Genomic DNA, 16013 nt, shown 5'->3' on the forward strand with positions numbered 1-16013 from the left:
AAAACTGAATTAGCAAGTTACTTTAAGGTTGATATCCAAAGGCATATATTGGAATATCTTTGAGGCATTATCTGGGTAAGTAAAAGGTATATTGGCGGCTTTCTGGCATGAAGTTGAGTTACACTAATGAGTTATTCAGCCAACTCCAATATTTGGAATTTGCCAAATAAGTTATTTTCCTAACTTAAGATATGGCTAACAGCAGGGTTAAAATTATCCAGAATGCATGGAACAACCTCCCAGTGGAGATGGTGGAGACAAGGACAATATCTAAGTACTTAAGAACATAAGACTTGCCATACTGGGTCAGACTAAGGCTCCATTAATCCCAGTATCCTGTTTCCAACAGCGGCCAATTCAGGTCACAAGTACCTGGCAGGATCCCAAGGGGGAGAAAGATCTCATGCTACTTATCCTAGGGATAAAAAAGTTGATTTCTACAATTCTACCTTAATAATGGTTTATGGAATTCAAGAAAGCATGGAACAAGCACAGGGGTTCTTTGAGGGAGTGGTAGGGATTGTAGAGCAGATCAGTTGATATGTATGGGCAGATTAGATAGACTGTATGGTCTTTTTTGCTGTCATGTTTCTATGTAATTCTGTTGTGAGAGTTTGGAATAGAGCAGTTATGCAGGGACAAGAAGATGTCGTATGGGGGTAACTTTTTTGGGGGTGGCCCCCAAAATACTGGCAGACATGTAAGATTGCTGATGCTCAAGGAAAAGTTAACTACACCTCAAGGTATACTGTTAACTTTCCAAGGAATAACGTAGATCATGAGATTTAAACTGGCAAAGCTTAATTCACAATGTATAACTTATGGCATAAGATTTTGCTGGGTCTACAACTGTTTCAGAGCATGAAATAAATATGTATTTACTAGAAAGTTTCTTGTGGACTTGACTTATAAATACTTTGTTTCTGTATGTGACAGGGACCCCTGAACTAAATAAGACACCTTAACCTTAAGTTATATTGCTTCAGTGTTACAATGTATCAATAATAAGACACCTTTGTCTTACTATTCCACTAATTATAATGTAAACCGATGTGATATACTCCAATGAATGTCGGTATATAAAAATAAATAAATAAAATTAATAAACTAGGCCATGGATCACTAGTTATGTTCCCTTAGGAAAATGTTAAGAGATGTCACTTAACTTCTACTGTTGGTTTATTATGATGAGTCATTGCAGCAGAGGTTTATCAAGGAGATTTGGTATATTCTTTTAAGGAAGTGTTATGAGGGAAAACCACAATGGGGAATTTTCTTGGGGGTCAATCTAAGGTGGTATTCAGATCAGGACTATTGCGAATGTGCACCCTTGGACTGAGGTGGAGTTGGTGCAACCTGCAGGGTGGAACCCTGCAGGTTCCCACCATCGGCTGGCAGAGTTTGATGAGGAAAATGCTCAACTGGAGCTTCACCTATACCAGCCCACATTCCCTTTACGTTGAACCTTCGTGTGCCAGGGTCGGCAGGTCTTAGACGGGGGCCTCTGCTGATGAGCTGGAGATCCGTGGAGAAGGTTGAGAATCAGGCAGTGGTCAGTGGTGGGTAGAGTTCAGGTGTAGTTGAGAATCAGGCATTGCTCAGTGGCAGGCAGAGTTCAAGTGTAGTCCAAGGAGCAGGCTAAAGTCAGAACCAGAGATCCATCCAAGGGAAGGCAGGTGGAAAGGCAGGCAGGGAGGGAAGGAACAGCACAGGCAGGCAGACAAGGAGACAGAACACCGAAGGACTGAAGACTGACCACACAACAGAAGACAAAGGAAAATCAGGAACTGAAGATTCGAAGACCTGGAACACAGGCAGTAACTGCTGACAACTCTCTCTACAAGATGTGGTGGACCTATTGCCGAGGCAAGGACTGCAAGGTGAATGGGCCTTGTATAGGCCAAGGGTCCCAATGTCATCCGAGGGCACTGCGGGGAATTTCCAACGACTGGCCCTTTAAATTGTGGCAGGTCGGGTGTGCGCACCTATGGATGGCCATTTTGGAAGCTGGTGGCATCTCATCCAGTATCGAGGGCTGGTTGAGCTTCTACATGGAGTCTCCCCCGGCATCGGGAGTTGCTGGTCATGGCTCAGAGCTGGAGATAAGCATAGTGGTTCGTGGGGCAGACCAGCAGACTGCCAAACGCAGCAAAGAGTGACTGTAGAGTCTTGACTGGTTCCTGCTGCAGAGTGGAACTCCACAGCTCCTTGAAGAGCATATGGTCAGCTGTGTCCAGCAGAAGCCATGGGAGGCCAGTAAACCACTGCTGCATTCTTGAGTTGTGCGTAGAGTCAGCCCAGGAGTGCTATGGACCACAACAGCTGTGTAGAAATTTGATGGGAAGTGATTTATTTATTTATTTAACATTTTTATATACCGGGATTCATGTAAGAAATTACATATCATCTCGGTTTACATTATAACGGAAAAACAACGCATGTAAGAATGCGATTACAGAACAGAGCATAGAACGTGGATAAGATAAAAATGGGGGGCAACGAGTGAGAGAACTATATGGGATTTTTGACCAAGACGAATTCTGTGGTAGATGCAAGATCTAAATTTAATTTGAAGTGAGCATGAATAGGAGATGGTTTTTATGCTAGTGAAGATTTGGAGGCAGAGTGTTTTGTTGTTGCTTTTGATGTTACTGCTATCTCAATGCTGTGAACCTTGATTTAATTAGAAAACTTTAATATTGTTCACATCTGACTGCTGGAAACCATAGAAATAAGAGTTGTTCATTTAAGATACCTTGTCATATGAAAACCTCCTTTATCCCAAGGTGCAAGTTCAAGAAAGGCAACTGTCGGTACGGGGAAGAAGGAGGGGTACAATCAAAGGGGTCATAGAAGGGAATGAGGTGTTTTTTGTATTGCATTCCTTTTTCTGTTTGAGAAATACTACTATTGCCTCTGTGCCAAGTCCATTGCACCATCTGCTTGACCATCTATATTTTTGTGAACCCATGAGAGACTGGTGCTTAGTTCACTAAAAGGCATCAGATGTTTCTCTCATTTTATGTGCCCAGTCCCACCAATTGCACTATAATCAGATGCCCTGCGTATAAATACACTATTATCATTATTTTATTATGATCCTTCCTTTGATTCAGACTGTTTACGCTATTATCCTATACTTTATATGTTGTATCTTTTATGATTTGTTGTAGCATGCTGTGAGCTCCCTTCATGGAAAAGTGTGAAATAAATAAACAATGATGATGATGGGATGAAGCTGAAGGAATCTGAGAAAGTAATTATTTCCACTAAGAGGGTGGTATATTTTTGGAAAACATTTCCATCAGATATGATAGGAGCCAAAGCAGAAGCAGAATTCAAGCATGCAAAGGGTCCTTTTTTTTGGGTGGAGGGAGGAAGGAAGAAGATCACAGATGGAGTAAGACCTTTGACAGCAAAGTAGGCAGGCAACAATGGGCAGACTGGGGTGGACCATCTCATCCTTATTTGCCAACATCTTCCATGTTTTTTTTGTGTCACTATTTTGCAGAACTTCACAATGGTTCACATCTCACAGGACCTGTTAGTACTTCACAGAGCCTCACAATATCTCACAAATTCTCATAGAGGCTCGCAGACCTTCTTCATAGCTCGCAATATCCAAAGAAGCTCACAATGCCCCACTGTACCCAAGAGTATCTCAGGTCAGTGTAAGGTTGAATAGTTCAGTGGTTATGTTTCACAACCGTCCTGAGACACTTCCCTCATTTCACCATTGCAGCACAGCTCAGTGATGCTATACGCATATACTACGGCAAATAGCCAACATCCTATCTTTATTCATTCTTTTGAGTGACATTTTAACAATTATGATTAACATGATGCTGCGTAAGGCATTTCTCAAGCCCATCTAGATTATGGCTGGAATTATTTGACTTGGTTTTTTTTTTTAATGAAAAAAAAAAATGCCCGAGGTTACCTACTCATGAGAAAGTTCAGAAGGTGAGAGGCATGAAGCAATATGCATTACAAGATTTATAGGAGCATAGCTAGTAGGATACATATCACAAGGCAGGGTTGTCAACAACAGTTCCATGTCTAACGGGACAGGCTAACCCAGTCCTAGTTTTCCTCTGTTGCATGCATGGGTTTATAGTTCTGATTTGCTTACGTTCTGCCTGACCCTTATGACATGGAATTATTGGCAAACCTACTGCATGGATATTGCAACATCTATAAACCTTTAAGATCTGATAAAGAATCACTGCACTGTCTGTCTCGGGCCTTTTGACGTTGGCAAGCGGTTGCAGTGCCTGATAGATTGCATAAACATGAACCAGGAAAAAAAAAAAAAAAGTGTTTACTGACTGGCAAGCAGACAAATTGCGCAGCAGGTGAAAGAAGGAAAAGGGAACAGTAGAACTAAATGAAAAGAGATCCTCCTCGCATGCCTGCTTAGTGTCTGATGGATGCGTTTAAGGAGCTGAAAACCTTTGCACGAAGGTTCATGTGTACACTATCCTCGCACCAGTCAGTCTCAAGGACATCGTGGGAGTCAATATTCCAAACATGCCCGACTGCATGACTTAGCCAACCAAATTTGGCCTGCTAAGTTAAACTGATTTTCAGCCAAATCTAGCTGGCTAGGATTTCAACAGAAAATCATCCTAAATATAGTTCTCTAAACTCTTAGCTGTCTAAAATGAAGGTGCTTTTCTCGCCTGCCTAAACTTAGCAGTACCAGCATTGAAGATCACCAGCTGAACCTCCCACACAAAAAAAATTTTTTAGCAGCAGAGGGTACTCCATTTTCCCATCTGCTAAAAAAAAATAAGGGGTAGATTTAAAAAGCCAACATGCGTATGTCCCGGGGCTTCGAAAAAGGGGCGGGGCCAGAGGCCTCCAGCACAGTGGCCGGAGGCAGGCGCAACAGGTAAAACAAAGGTCGGGGGGGGTTAGGATAGGGGGTTGGGAAGTTCCCTCCCAGGCTGCTCCGAAATCGGAGCAGCCTGGGAGGGAACGGGTGAAGGCTGCGGGCGTCAGCGCATGCAAGTTGCTCAATTGTGTACCCCCTTGCGTGCACCGACCCCTGATTTTATAACATGCGCGCACATGTTATAAAAATGGGCATCCATGTGCGTGCACGCACAACCTTTTAAAATCTACCCCTAATGTTATAGCAGGCCAGAGTGTACACTGATCTCCCTCTCCTCCTTCTGAGGACATACATTCCGTAGTGGATCAAGAGCACCCCAATCCTCATCTCCCTCCCACCCATCAGAAGCCTTCAAACCTCCACTCCCTCCCCTCTAATGATGGCTTTTTCTCTCCTTGTCTGATATCAGTTTTGGCCCGATCTGCTTAAACAGGATCAGAACTGAGTGTGTGTGTGTGCGCGCGCGCATCAGGTACCCTCATTCCTCCAGGAAGAACACTTACAGTGAAGGAGAAATGAGTCACAGCTCTACTGTGTCATCATGAAAGGATTCTTTATTGTTTTCTATCCCAGTTTCCCCAAGTAAACAGTGTAGGGAACCATTGCTTTCCCTAACTAACAGAGTGTATCAACCAGCTGGGGAGGTCTATGCAGAAATTAGTAAAGAGAGGTTTGGCTCTCACTCCCCCATGTGGGAGATGCAGATGGGTTTGTCCTAGCTGTTTATCATTCTAAAGCACCATCTATCCTCGTGGATTTTGTTAGCCTTTCAAGAGGACAGGAGTCTGCTGTCTTCTGCCCCTTTATTGAAAAGGAGTTGGGGATTTTCCGTTTTGGGGTCATCCTCCAATTCTGACCTGCTTCAAGCTTGTTTTGTCCATTTAAATCCAATTTTTGGAGAATTCTCTCTGAGAGCCGGTCCCCGTTGGTGCAGTGGATTGGGGTGTTTTCCCTGTGTGTGAGGCTGGATTTGGGGTAGGGAAGACTTGCAGTGTGCTGTCTTTCCCTCAGAGGATAGACTTGTCAGTGGCCCAATGCAGAGGAGTTCCTACTTTAAATTAAACGGTCTTTTTGCACTATCGCCTCTGTTTTCAGGCAAGGAAGTTTTATTCTACCCTTCCTGTCTTTTGCTTGATTTTTCCCCTTCTTGGGTTCAGAGACTACTTTTGTTCCACTAAGAGCTGAATGGCCTTGCTACCCAGGACTCCATAACCAAACATTGGGAGAGTGGTTTCTTTCATCCTAAAAGAACCTGGAGGTGCGACGGAGCTCATTTGGAGGAGAAGATCCCAGTCAATGACCCAAAGAAAGAGAAACTGAAGGTAACAAGGACTTTGTTTCTGCTAACTCAGGTAAAATACAAGGGAAAGTAAAGTGCCCATCAGGTGCTGCCTAAGGAATTTGAGAAGATTCAGGAGGTGAATGAGAACTGGGACTAGGTTCTGAAAATATTGGGACTATATTCTAACCATCTACAGTGGGAAGAGCTGGGATATAAATAGGGAATCTAAACGAGGACTGAACTGTCTTAGAGCTGAATAATTGGAGTGATGGGAAAGAGAAGGTATTGAAGCGTGGGTAAGTATGCTTCCAAAGAAATTGAGAGACTTTGCTAAAGAAGCGAGGTCACAAGTTTATTAATCTTTTTGCTGTCTTTCATTTATTGACTTTAATTGAAATCAGAATTGAAGCTGTAAATATTATTCAGTCATCAAATCAACTATCAGTAAACAAAGCTGGAAACCACCCAGCTTCTCGGTGTGTTTTGTGGCTGAAAAGACTGTGTTGATTGTTAGTGCTGTGTACAGAGGACGAAGAAGGATTTGGGGTAGGGAAGAAATGGGTATAAGACCTATTGTTCGTCAGAAAGTAAAAGCTGTCCATGAGGGTCAGAAAGAGTAAAGAGGAGTTGGTGTACAGAAAGGGTCCATTTCTCTTAGGAGTCAGCTCAAGGATCAGTTCCGCCCAGGGGTTAGAGCAATATATGTACAGTTACATAGTTCTATACAAGTGATTGTGCTGTTCTACTGCCAGCACAACAGGCAGGGAGAAAGATGGAGACCATACTAAACCAGTACAGATTACATCCTATCCTATCTAAGTAGTTTTGCAGGCCCACTCCCTCAAAGGTGACATAGATAGGAGGAGTATTAACCTCTTGTTGCCTGTGAAGAATGAGCTTCTGCTATCAGTCCAACAACAGAAAGGATGGTGGATGCATGAAACCAGGGCCGGATTAAGGGGCAGGCCAACTAGGCAAATCCCCAGGGCTGAAGGGAGGCTGGTTGCCTCCCTTCAGCACCTCCACTGTGGAAGATCCAACAGTCGAAGGTCAGAGGAGGTTGTGGGGATGCCCAGTGGATCCCAACCCCCCCAATCTGCCAGTGGCCAAAGTTTGGAGCAGGCTGAGAAGCCACCCAGCAGAGCCCAACCTGCCAATGGCCGAAGATCAGAGGAGGACATAGGGCCATCTTGCATAACACAAACCGCTGGCGGTCAAAGACCAGAGGAAACTGCAGGGCTGCCTAGCACAACCCAACACACAGGTGGACGAAGACCAAAGGAGGCCACAGGGCTGTTCAGACCCCAACCTGCCAGTGGCCAAAGTTTGGAGAAAGCTGAGGGGACACCTAGCAGAACCCAAACCTCCAGCAGCCAGGATGCCTGGTGTTCCCAACCCACTGAGAGGCCAATGTGAAGAGTATGGCCTGAGACTGCCAGCGGATCCCAATCAAAGAAAAGCTGGAGATGCTGGGATGTGTGTATGGGTGAGAGAGAGCACGAGTGTTTTTGGAAGAAAGCTTGTGTGTGTAGGAAAGCATGTGAGAGAAAGCATGAGCTTGTGTATGTATGTGAGGGAGGAAGAGAAGAAGATAGAAGGTGAGAGAAGAAACAGAAAGAGTAGAGAGACCCTGAAAAGGGAATTAGGAAAAGACCAGCAAGGGGAAAGGGAAAAAAGAGCCCAGGACAAACCTATTAGAAAAATAAGATCAGACAACAAAGGTTAAAAAAAAATTAGTTTGAGTTTTTAGGGATTGTAGTATGCCATCTTTGGGAATGTGCATTTCTTATATTTTTGTATTTTGCTCTTCCTTTAGAGTTCCACTGTTTAGAGTCTGGTTTCTTAAGCTTTCTATTTCAGTTTTGTCTGCATGTTTCTACAGACTATAACTAAGAAGTTAAACGTAAAACAGAACAGTAAATAACTAACATTTGATTCCCCTATGTTTTACAACAGTTTGAACCTTTTTTGAAACTCTGTTTATCTCTTAACATTATAACCTTCATATTTGTAAACCATTATGATGGATTTATGATGATGAATTCGAATGACAGTATATAAAACCTGATAAATAAATAAAATAAATAATTTGTAGTCCCTTATTTCTGTATTTGGTAAGAGTTGGTCCGTGTATGACTGGGCACTCTGTAGAGATTTGTAGCAATCCTGGCTGTTCTGTTTGGAGAATAGGTGTTGTATTAGTGTTCCATGGTCTGACATAATATTTGATTGCTGCCATTTCATAGATAAGATTGCTGTTTGACACCTGAGAGTTATTGCTGTGATTATATGATATGGCATGGTTCTAGGTGTTTGTTTATTTTTTTGTAGTGGTTTATGTTATTTCTGCAAAAGTTTAGCAGTAGAGGGAATTTGTTTGCTGAGATGTTTCGGGTTCAGACCATTCACACTGGCATTCTGCCCAGGGGCTAATCTCATTGAGATCTACACTGGGGGCTACCTGAGGGGTTTACCCAATATAAACACACACAATTACTGGGATTATACCTGTGGGCTCGAACCCAGGAGCTTATTCCCTCCACAAGGAGTCACACACAAACTTTAATTCAGTACATCACGGTTCTAGGTACTCAGGAAAGTAAGTTTATTTGAGCAATAGGAGGACAGAACAAATAAAATAAGCTCATACAGAAGAAATAAATAATGGTATAAAAAGCTTACATGTTTCCAAAGGATCAGCCTGTGCTATCAAGTCCAGAGAGCGCTCTCTCCCCTATCTCTCTCGCTTTTATTTTCCCTTATACACCACAATGCTTGGGAACGCAGTGAGGTTCCCTTCCTCTAAGTTCTTATTAAATTTCAGGCACAGCCTTGTGGCTTTCACTTTCTCTCAGGCTTTAGTATAAGTTAATTGCTTGCTTTCTCATCATAGACCTACTGGAATAACTAAAATAACCAGGCTCTTTCCTGTCCGTAAACATTTCACAGTGCAAAACAGTAAAGAGGAGTTCACTCAGAGGTTGGCCTGACTCAATCCTTATGGCCTACCCTCTATATACATAACAAGAATGAGTCCAACATGAGGTGACCACAGAATTTTAATTTTTTTTTTGTATGTTGCAGAGCAGAACTAGGATATTTCAAATACATCTCACTATATAAAAAAGATATTCTGATTCTGCTGCTATCTCAGTAACAGAAACACAAACTCCCTTACTACCAGGCGCATTGTAAAATACAAAACTTGAAAAATAAAAAAAACACTCAGCACATGTATAGCAAACCTTTCATACCATTGCAACACTAATTCCAAGCACTCAAACAGCAATAGCCCTTCCTATGAAAAGGCAGCAGTGCAGCACCAATGCATGTCTTATTCAGAATGAGAAAACACAACAAATAAGACTGATACAAATCCCTACCTAGTAAAAAAAATACCTCACCTCAGTCACACATACAGATCCGACCTTCACCAAATACAGAATAAAAGACCACAAATTACAAATGTGGAGACAAAAACTGGAATGGAAACCTCAAAAAGCCACTCTGCATGCAGTGCAAAACTGGAGAGCTAGAAACAGAAGTGCATCTCTCTTACACTAAGCAAAGTACAAAAGTTAGAAGCAATGCACATTCCCCAAACTGACCTATTATGGCTCTTGCACCCCGTCACTCCCCTTCCATGCCTCCATCATCCTTCACTTTTCTCCAATTACTCCCTTTCAATCATCTGCTCACATTCATATCCCTGCCCAGCATTCCTGACCCCCCACATCCTCTTCCCTGTGCTCCCTCTCTCCCCTGCTTGACTCTCCCTACCCCCTTCATCCTATCTCCATGCTTGCCCAGCTACCTCGACTCCCTGTTTCCCACCCCTTCCAGCTCAGCAGCCCCCACACTTCTTCTCTGTTCCACCTTCATCTTCCTGGCATCCCCAACCTCCTTTCCCCCACCCTCCACAGGGTGAAGAGATCAGCAGCATCAATCCCAGACTCAACAGGGGAAATTAAAGTTTGCATCCCAGCAGGAGCTGGCAATGTCTCGCTCTGATCTGGGTGAAGGAGGAAAACAGCCTCCCACTGGGCCAGAAGGAAGTGAGAGTAGCCTCCCGTCAGGCCCAACATAAGAGAAGTCAACCAACTCCCACCTGGGCTGATAAGGAGGCAGCCGTCTGCTGGCCCTGTGACACACCTCCCAGGACCTCGCGACACACCTGTTGAGAACCACTGCTTTAGACCACTCTCTGGACCCCCTAACATTTACAAGTGAAGTCTTGGTGGTATAATGGAGGCCTGGAGTGCTCTCTAGGCTTCAGGCCCAGCAGCAGCCATTTTTTGAAATGGAGCTGGCTGGCTGGGCCAGGCCTTTGCTCCTATCACATGATGGGGCAGCCAGTGCCATTTTGAAAAATGGCCACCGCGAGGCCCAGGTCCTAGGGGTTATTCTGGGCCCCTATTACACCACCAGGGCTTCATTTGTAAGTGCTGGGAGGGTCTGAAGGGTATGCTAGGGTGGAAGGTGAAGGGGGTCCGATCTCAGGGTGCTGAATATTTACTTAAAGGGAAGGGGTTGGGGGTGAGGCCGTACCTGAATCTTTACAAATTTTGTAAACTTTTTTTTTTTTTTTACTAAAGCTGCCTCCAGGGACAGTGGAGGCAGGGGTCTATGGAGACCCTTGGTTTTTTTTCCCCCCATCTTTGAGGAGGTAACTGGGGGATGTTGGCCCCTTTAACACATGGTGGCCCCACAGTCCCAGGGCCACTATCGTGCAATATTTTTGGGTTCTTTACTGCTACGGAGTTTTTCACCACTGGTGGAAATTACCGCAGGATTCACAAAGTGGCATTTCCAAGTACCAGTGCTTTAGCTTTTATTAACATTTGTTAATCACTTATGCTAAGTAAATGAGGCCCTGTATTTGAAAAGCCATTAGAAAAATTGTAACAATTAGGGCCAACATTGCTTTTGCCAGTTACATTAGAGGATAACACAAGATCTATTGGAGAAATTGACAGTCCCCTATCTAAATGGTATAAAATGAGACTTCTAAAGCAGATCTCCTGCTAATAGAGAATTTGAGCAATTACTGGAGACCCACTTTGGAACAAAAGATATTTAATGCCCTTTCCTTGCTGTTCATAAATGGACTATTGCATCTAAGTTTCTAGAATAGCAGTGCCAGGCTATTCCTCATAGCTATGATGACATCCTGCCGGAGCTATGACCCCAAAAAGCAGGAGCGGGCTGCATGCAGATGAGACAGGCTTGAACAGGAACAGGAGTATCTTCTGCCCGTACCTGCCAATTTCCCCACTGGTTGAGCCCTCATGTGCTGGTGGACAGCAGGACCAGGAGATGCAAAGAGATATGGACCAACACCTACCTAGAATATGAAGGAGCCCACAGAAGAAAGGCTGGACTGCTGCAGGAACCATGGAACAGGAAGGCATCCACTGAACAATACAGGAACTCAGGAACAAACTAAGACAAAACAGGAATTCAGCATACATAGGCCTGAGAGTAGGACCCAAATAAGACCACAAATTAATTAGTACTACAAGGACCAGAGTTTGAGAATACATAGGACAAGACTAGAATTGTGACGAGGACCGGATCTAAGATGAAGACTTTGACTTTGTGTAAAGATATAGCATCTTTGGAGCAAGAAATGTTTTGCCTCGAATGGGAGTATATTAGATAATGGGATAATAGATTGTTCCCTACTGAATATATAAAATTGAAATACCAATTTAATAAATTATTGAGAGAGCAGGCTGGGAAGACAATTTTCCTTGAGAAATCTAGGTATTACTCAGAAATAATAAAAATGGTCAACTGTTGGCTAGATATTTGAAATAAAAAGAAAACAAGAGAATTTCTACACTTCAGTCTAGCTTGCCTCAGTTAAAGACTGAAAAACATGGATATTCTTAAACTATTCTGCAATTATTATATATCTTTTGTCATCACCTATCTCCCCTGTGTTCCAACGCAGCCGATGCTTCGTAGGCTAATTCCCCTCTGCAGAACTCTTCTATGTAGCATCACCACTTCAGAACTCAGCCATCGCTCAAGCAGGTGCTTTTAATCCTGCAGAGAGCTCAACTACTGGGAGCAAATACCTTGCTTCCCCACCACCTGTCTGTCCCTGACAGGCCCTTCTGAAATTAGGCCTGGCCTTTTCGATAACAGCCAAGCTGTAGTTCATAAAGCAAGCCACCAAGTCATCAGCCCATGGCTTCTGACTCCAGGTTTCAACCTCCCTTTTCTTGGCACAGTTCAGGGCTCCCGTTTCTGGTTTGAATCTTGCTTTTCTATGCACAGTCTATGGCTCTTGCCCTGGTTTAAACCTTGCTTCTCCAAGCGCAGTTCAAGGCTCCTGCCTCACAGCTCCTGCCACTGGTTTAAACACCAAATCAAGTGACTGTGGGCTTGGTACAAGGGAAACCAAGCCCGCAGGCACAGCCTTGCCCAACTTCAGCTACTTCCACCTGCCGGCAGTTTCCTCTTCAGATTCTAACCTGTTTGGCAATCCAGGTCTCCTTCAGGGGTTTTCCACCAGTCCCCTCCCACCTCCATCAGTATAGGCCCTGGTTCTGGACTCTCCAGCACGTCCACCTCCATGTCTCCCTCTGCCTTTAGTACTCCTTCTTCCTGTTCCTGTCCAGTCACCTCCCCGGCTCCTCCCAGTCCACCTGGGTGTGTACCCGCCCTCTTGCTGAAGTGCAGGCTGTGCAGTCCTCCCCTCCCCCAGTGTCTCTTCTCCTAACCTGGGGTTGCTTGGGTTTTGAGGATTCTACCCAGGTTTCCTGCCTCAACCCCTCCAGGGGTATATAGTAACCATCACACTTTGTATGAGTCAAACCCTTCTAATGATACTTGATTGGTTACTGATTTTTAGCTATCATCCTACCCTTAACAGCTGCAGAGAAGGAATTTTTCGATTTTCCAATCACATCTGAAGAAATTAAGAAAGCTTTTTTTTCTTTGCAGCTCAGGATTTCCCATGTTCTTGACGGTTTCTCAGCTGAGTTTTAAAACGTATGCTCGACTCAGCTAACTGCTAAGTTATTGTAATTTTTTCAGGAAATGCAGAATATATGGGTCTTTCCTCATTTTAATGAAGCCAAGATTGTTGTGTTTTCCAAACCCAATATGGACCCCCTGTTGGTTTCTAATTGTTACGATCCTGCCCGCGGACCCTATCCCGTGGACAGGATCTCACCTCCTCTCCTCGCAGTCTCCCTACTGCTGACTCTCTTCACAGCCTAGGCCACCGCCGAGCCGCACCTCCCTCTATCTTCGCGGCCTTGCCGCTGCTGCTGCCACTCTCTACCTTCGTGGCAGTGAGCTGTACCACTGACACCATCCTCGGGAAGCGGGGAAATTCCCACCGGGATCCCCACCTACGGCATGGAGCCGCTGCCAATCTCCTCTTCGGGGCTTGAGTCCACTCCAAGCGTGGCTCCTCTTCGTGGCAGGAAGCCGCCGCCGGCCTGCTTTCTCTACCTCTCTGCGGCAGGATGCCGTCGCAGGTCTTAGCTCCGCCTACTTTCCTCTGGGGTTCCCTCTAGGTGCGGGCACGCACCTCTCTTCCTCCTTTAAAGGGCCAGAAACAGGAAGCACTCTTTGGCCCCACCAGATGACGTCCGCGGGGCTCTTTCTAGACCTGCCCTATATAAAGGCCCTGCTTCAGATCCTCAGGGCCTTCAGATGGAGTTACACACTCCATCTTCCATTTCGGTGTCCGTCTTCAGGTGACTGGAGTTCCCTTCCGGCTGGACTTCTCTCGAGCGCTGCCCGGATCCCCTTCTCCGTCCAGGGCATGTTCCGCTCTCCGCGTGATCCGCGGCCAGCCTCCCAGGTTGTGTGGGGCGCACAGCGGGACAGAGTGGTCCGTGACCAGTCCATGTCGTGCTGTGTAGAGCGCCCTGAGGGACAGCACCTTACAAGTCCAAAGAGTCTCATCTCTTCCATGTTCCAAGATTCTCGTCCACGTTCCAGGAGTTCTCATCGCCCCTATGTACTCTGACCCTACTTCGTCTTACTCCTGTGTTCTTGCTCCGCCCATGCCTTTACTCACGTCCCTCGGGGCGTGTCTTGGGGCTCCTCCCTGAGTCGCCTCATGGGCACAGGGCTCACTCTTTCTCAGGAGCCAGCAATCACGCCTCCGCATCCCTTCCCAGGGCCCGCTGGGCGCGTTCGTAAAACTAATTATAGATCAATTACATTATTAAATGTCAATTATAACATTTTTGCTAAATTGTTAACCCACAGAAAGGAGCATGTCATGGGCACTCTAATTCACTGTGACCAGTCTTGATTATTTTTTAACATCATGCCCATTACACATAATGTGCCTGAGCCAGTAGTAGCCATTTCTCTAGGTGCAGAAAGGCATTTGATCATGTAGAATGGGACTATCTTTTTCATGTTCTACAAGGGTTTGGTTTTGGGATCTTATTTATTACTAGTATTTGTTTGCTATATAATCATCTCTTCTCTTATTTGATGATTAATGAGATATTATCTGGTCAGATTATTTTACATAGAGGTGCAAGGCAAGGATGCCCCTTGTCACTGGAACCTCTCCTACTATATCGCTCTGTCAGAATCCTTCTGTTAAGGGTGTTTCATCTGAGGATATTGAATGTAAGTTATCTACTTTTGCCAATGTTATCCTATTATTCATGAATGATCCTGAGACTGTGATCCCTGTATTTATCAATGTCATCCCTTCTTTTTCTCAAATTTTTAGTTATATGGTTAATTGGTATAAATCTGATATTATTCCCCTCACTTTGTTAGACCCCTGCATACCTTTCTCTGTTAGACCCTCTGACACCTTTCATTGGTGTCAGAGGGTCTAAAATATTTGGGCATTTATTTTCATGGCACTATCGCTATGGTAATATCTAAGTGTGAACAGTGAATTTATGGCATGCTTCATTATACCATCACTAAACTACGCTTAGAACGACTTGATAATATGATGAGGCAAAGGGTTTTACCAACAATCCGTATTCACTAATGATGACCCTTTACCATATTAACTCAACTCAACGACGCTACTACTGTATGACCATCATAATAGGCATCATTGTGTGGTGATGTATACCATAGTCACTCTGCCTTATATCTAATCATTGGTCAGTCCATAATTCATATTTTTTATATTGCTGTGTTATAGTGCTCTTCGTGAATTAAAATAACCTCATGTACATTCTTTCTGTCGAAAATCAACATGTATAATTGGATACACTTATCTTAATCTTTCCAATCATCTTCCATAACAGTTTTTCATTCTTCTTTTTCTATACTAACCAAAATCTTCATGCCCAACAATTAGCAGCAATGTGAAAGATCAACACATTGCTTCTTCGTGCCCTATACTGAAGCAAAGTTGCTGCATGTAATTCTGACCAATGATTAGATATAAGGCAGAGTGACTATGGTATACATCACCACACAATGATGCCTATTCTGATGGTCATACAGTAGCAGCGTCGTTGAGTTGAGTTAATATGGTAAAGGGTCATGATTAGTGAATGCTTCATTATACTACAGCTCACTGGTCGCCTTTATACATTTCCTGGTGGGATCACCTTGATGTGATTAAAATGGTTATAGCTCCATCAAACAATTTTATGCTTATATGATACCATTTTATATTCCTCAAAGGTTTTATTGTAAAGTAGACAATTTACTGGTTCCCTTTTTGTGGAATGATAAACCTTCGAGAATCACCCTTTAAAAAAAATGAAGCCTACTAAAGGGAATGGGGCATTCACTTTCCTGCTTTATATTGTTATCATCATGCTTTTATTCTCCAACAGAGTGTATAAGGTAAGATAGACATAGCATATACTCCTT

The 16013-nt window shown here is 44.0% G+C and overlaps 1 long non-coding RNA gene across 1 annotated transcript in view; it reads right to left on the reverse strand.

The window, feature by feature from the left end:
- The window catches only part of LOC115082357, a 33357-nt gene extending 20615 nt beyond the window's left edge, over positions 1-12742 (reverse strand). Inside the window, exons 1-2 of the long non-coding RNA XR_003854147.1 lie at positions 12662-12742; positions 11524-11621 (exon numbers count right to left, since the gene is read on the reverse strand). This is a non-coding gene — a long non-coding RNA (uncharacterized LOC115082357). The remainder of the gene's footprint in view (positions 1-11523; positions 11622-12661) is intronic.
- Between the last annotated feature and the right edge of the window lie 3271 nt (positions 12743-16013).

The sequence above is a fragment of the Rhinatrema bivittatum genome, chromosome 1 (genome assembly GCF_901001135.1).
Source record: "Rhinatrema bivittatum chromosome 1, aRhiBiv1.1, whole genome shotgun sequence".
NCBI lineage: Eukaryota > Metazoa > Chordata > Amphibia > Gymnophiona > Rhinatrematidae > Rhinatrema > Rhinatrema bivittatum.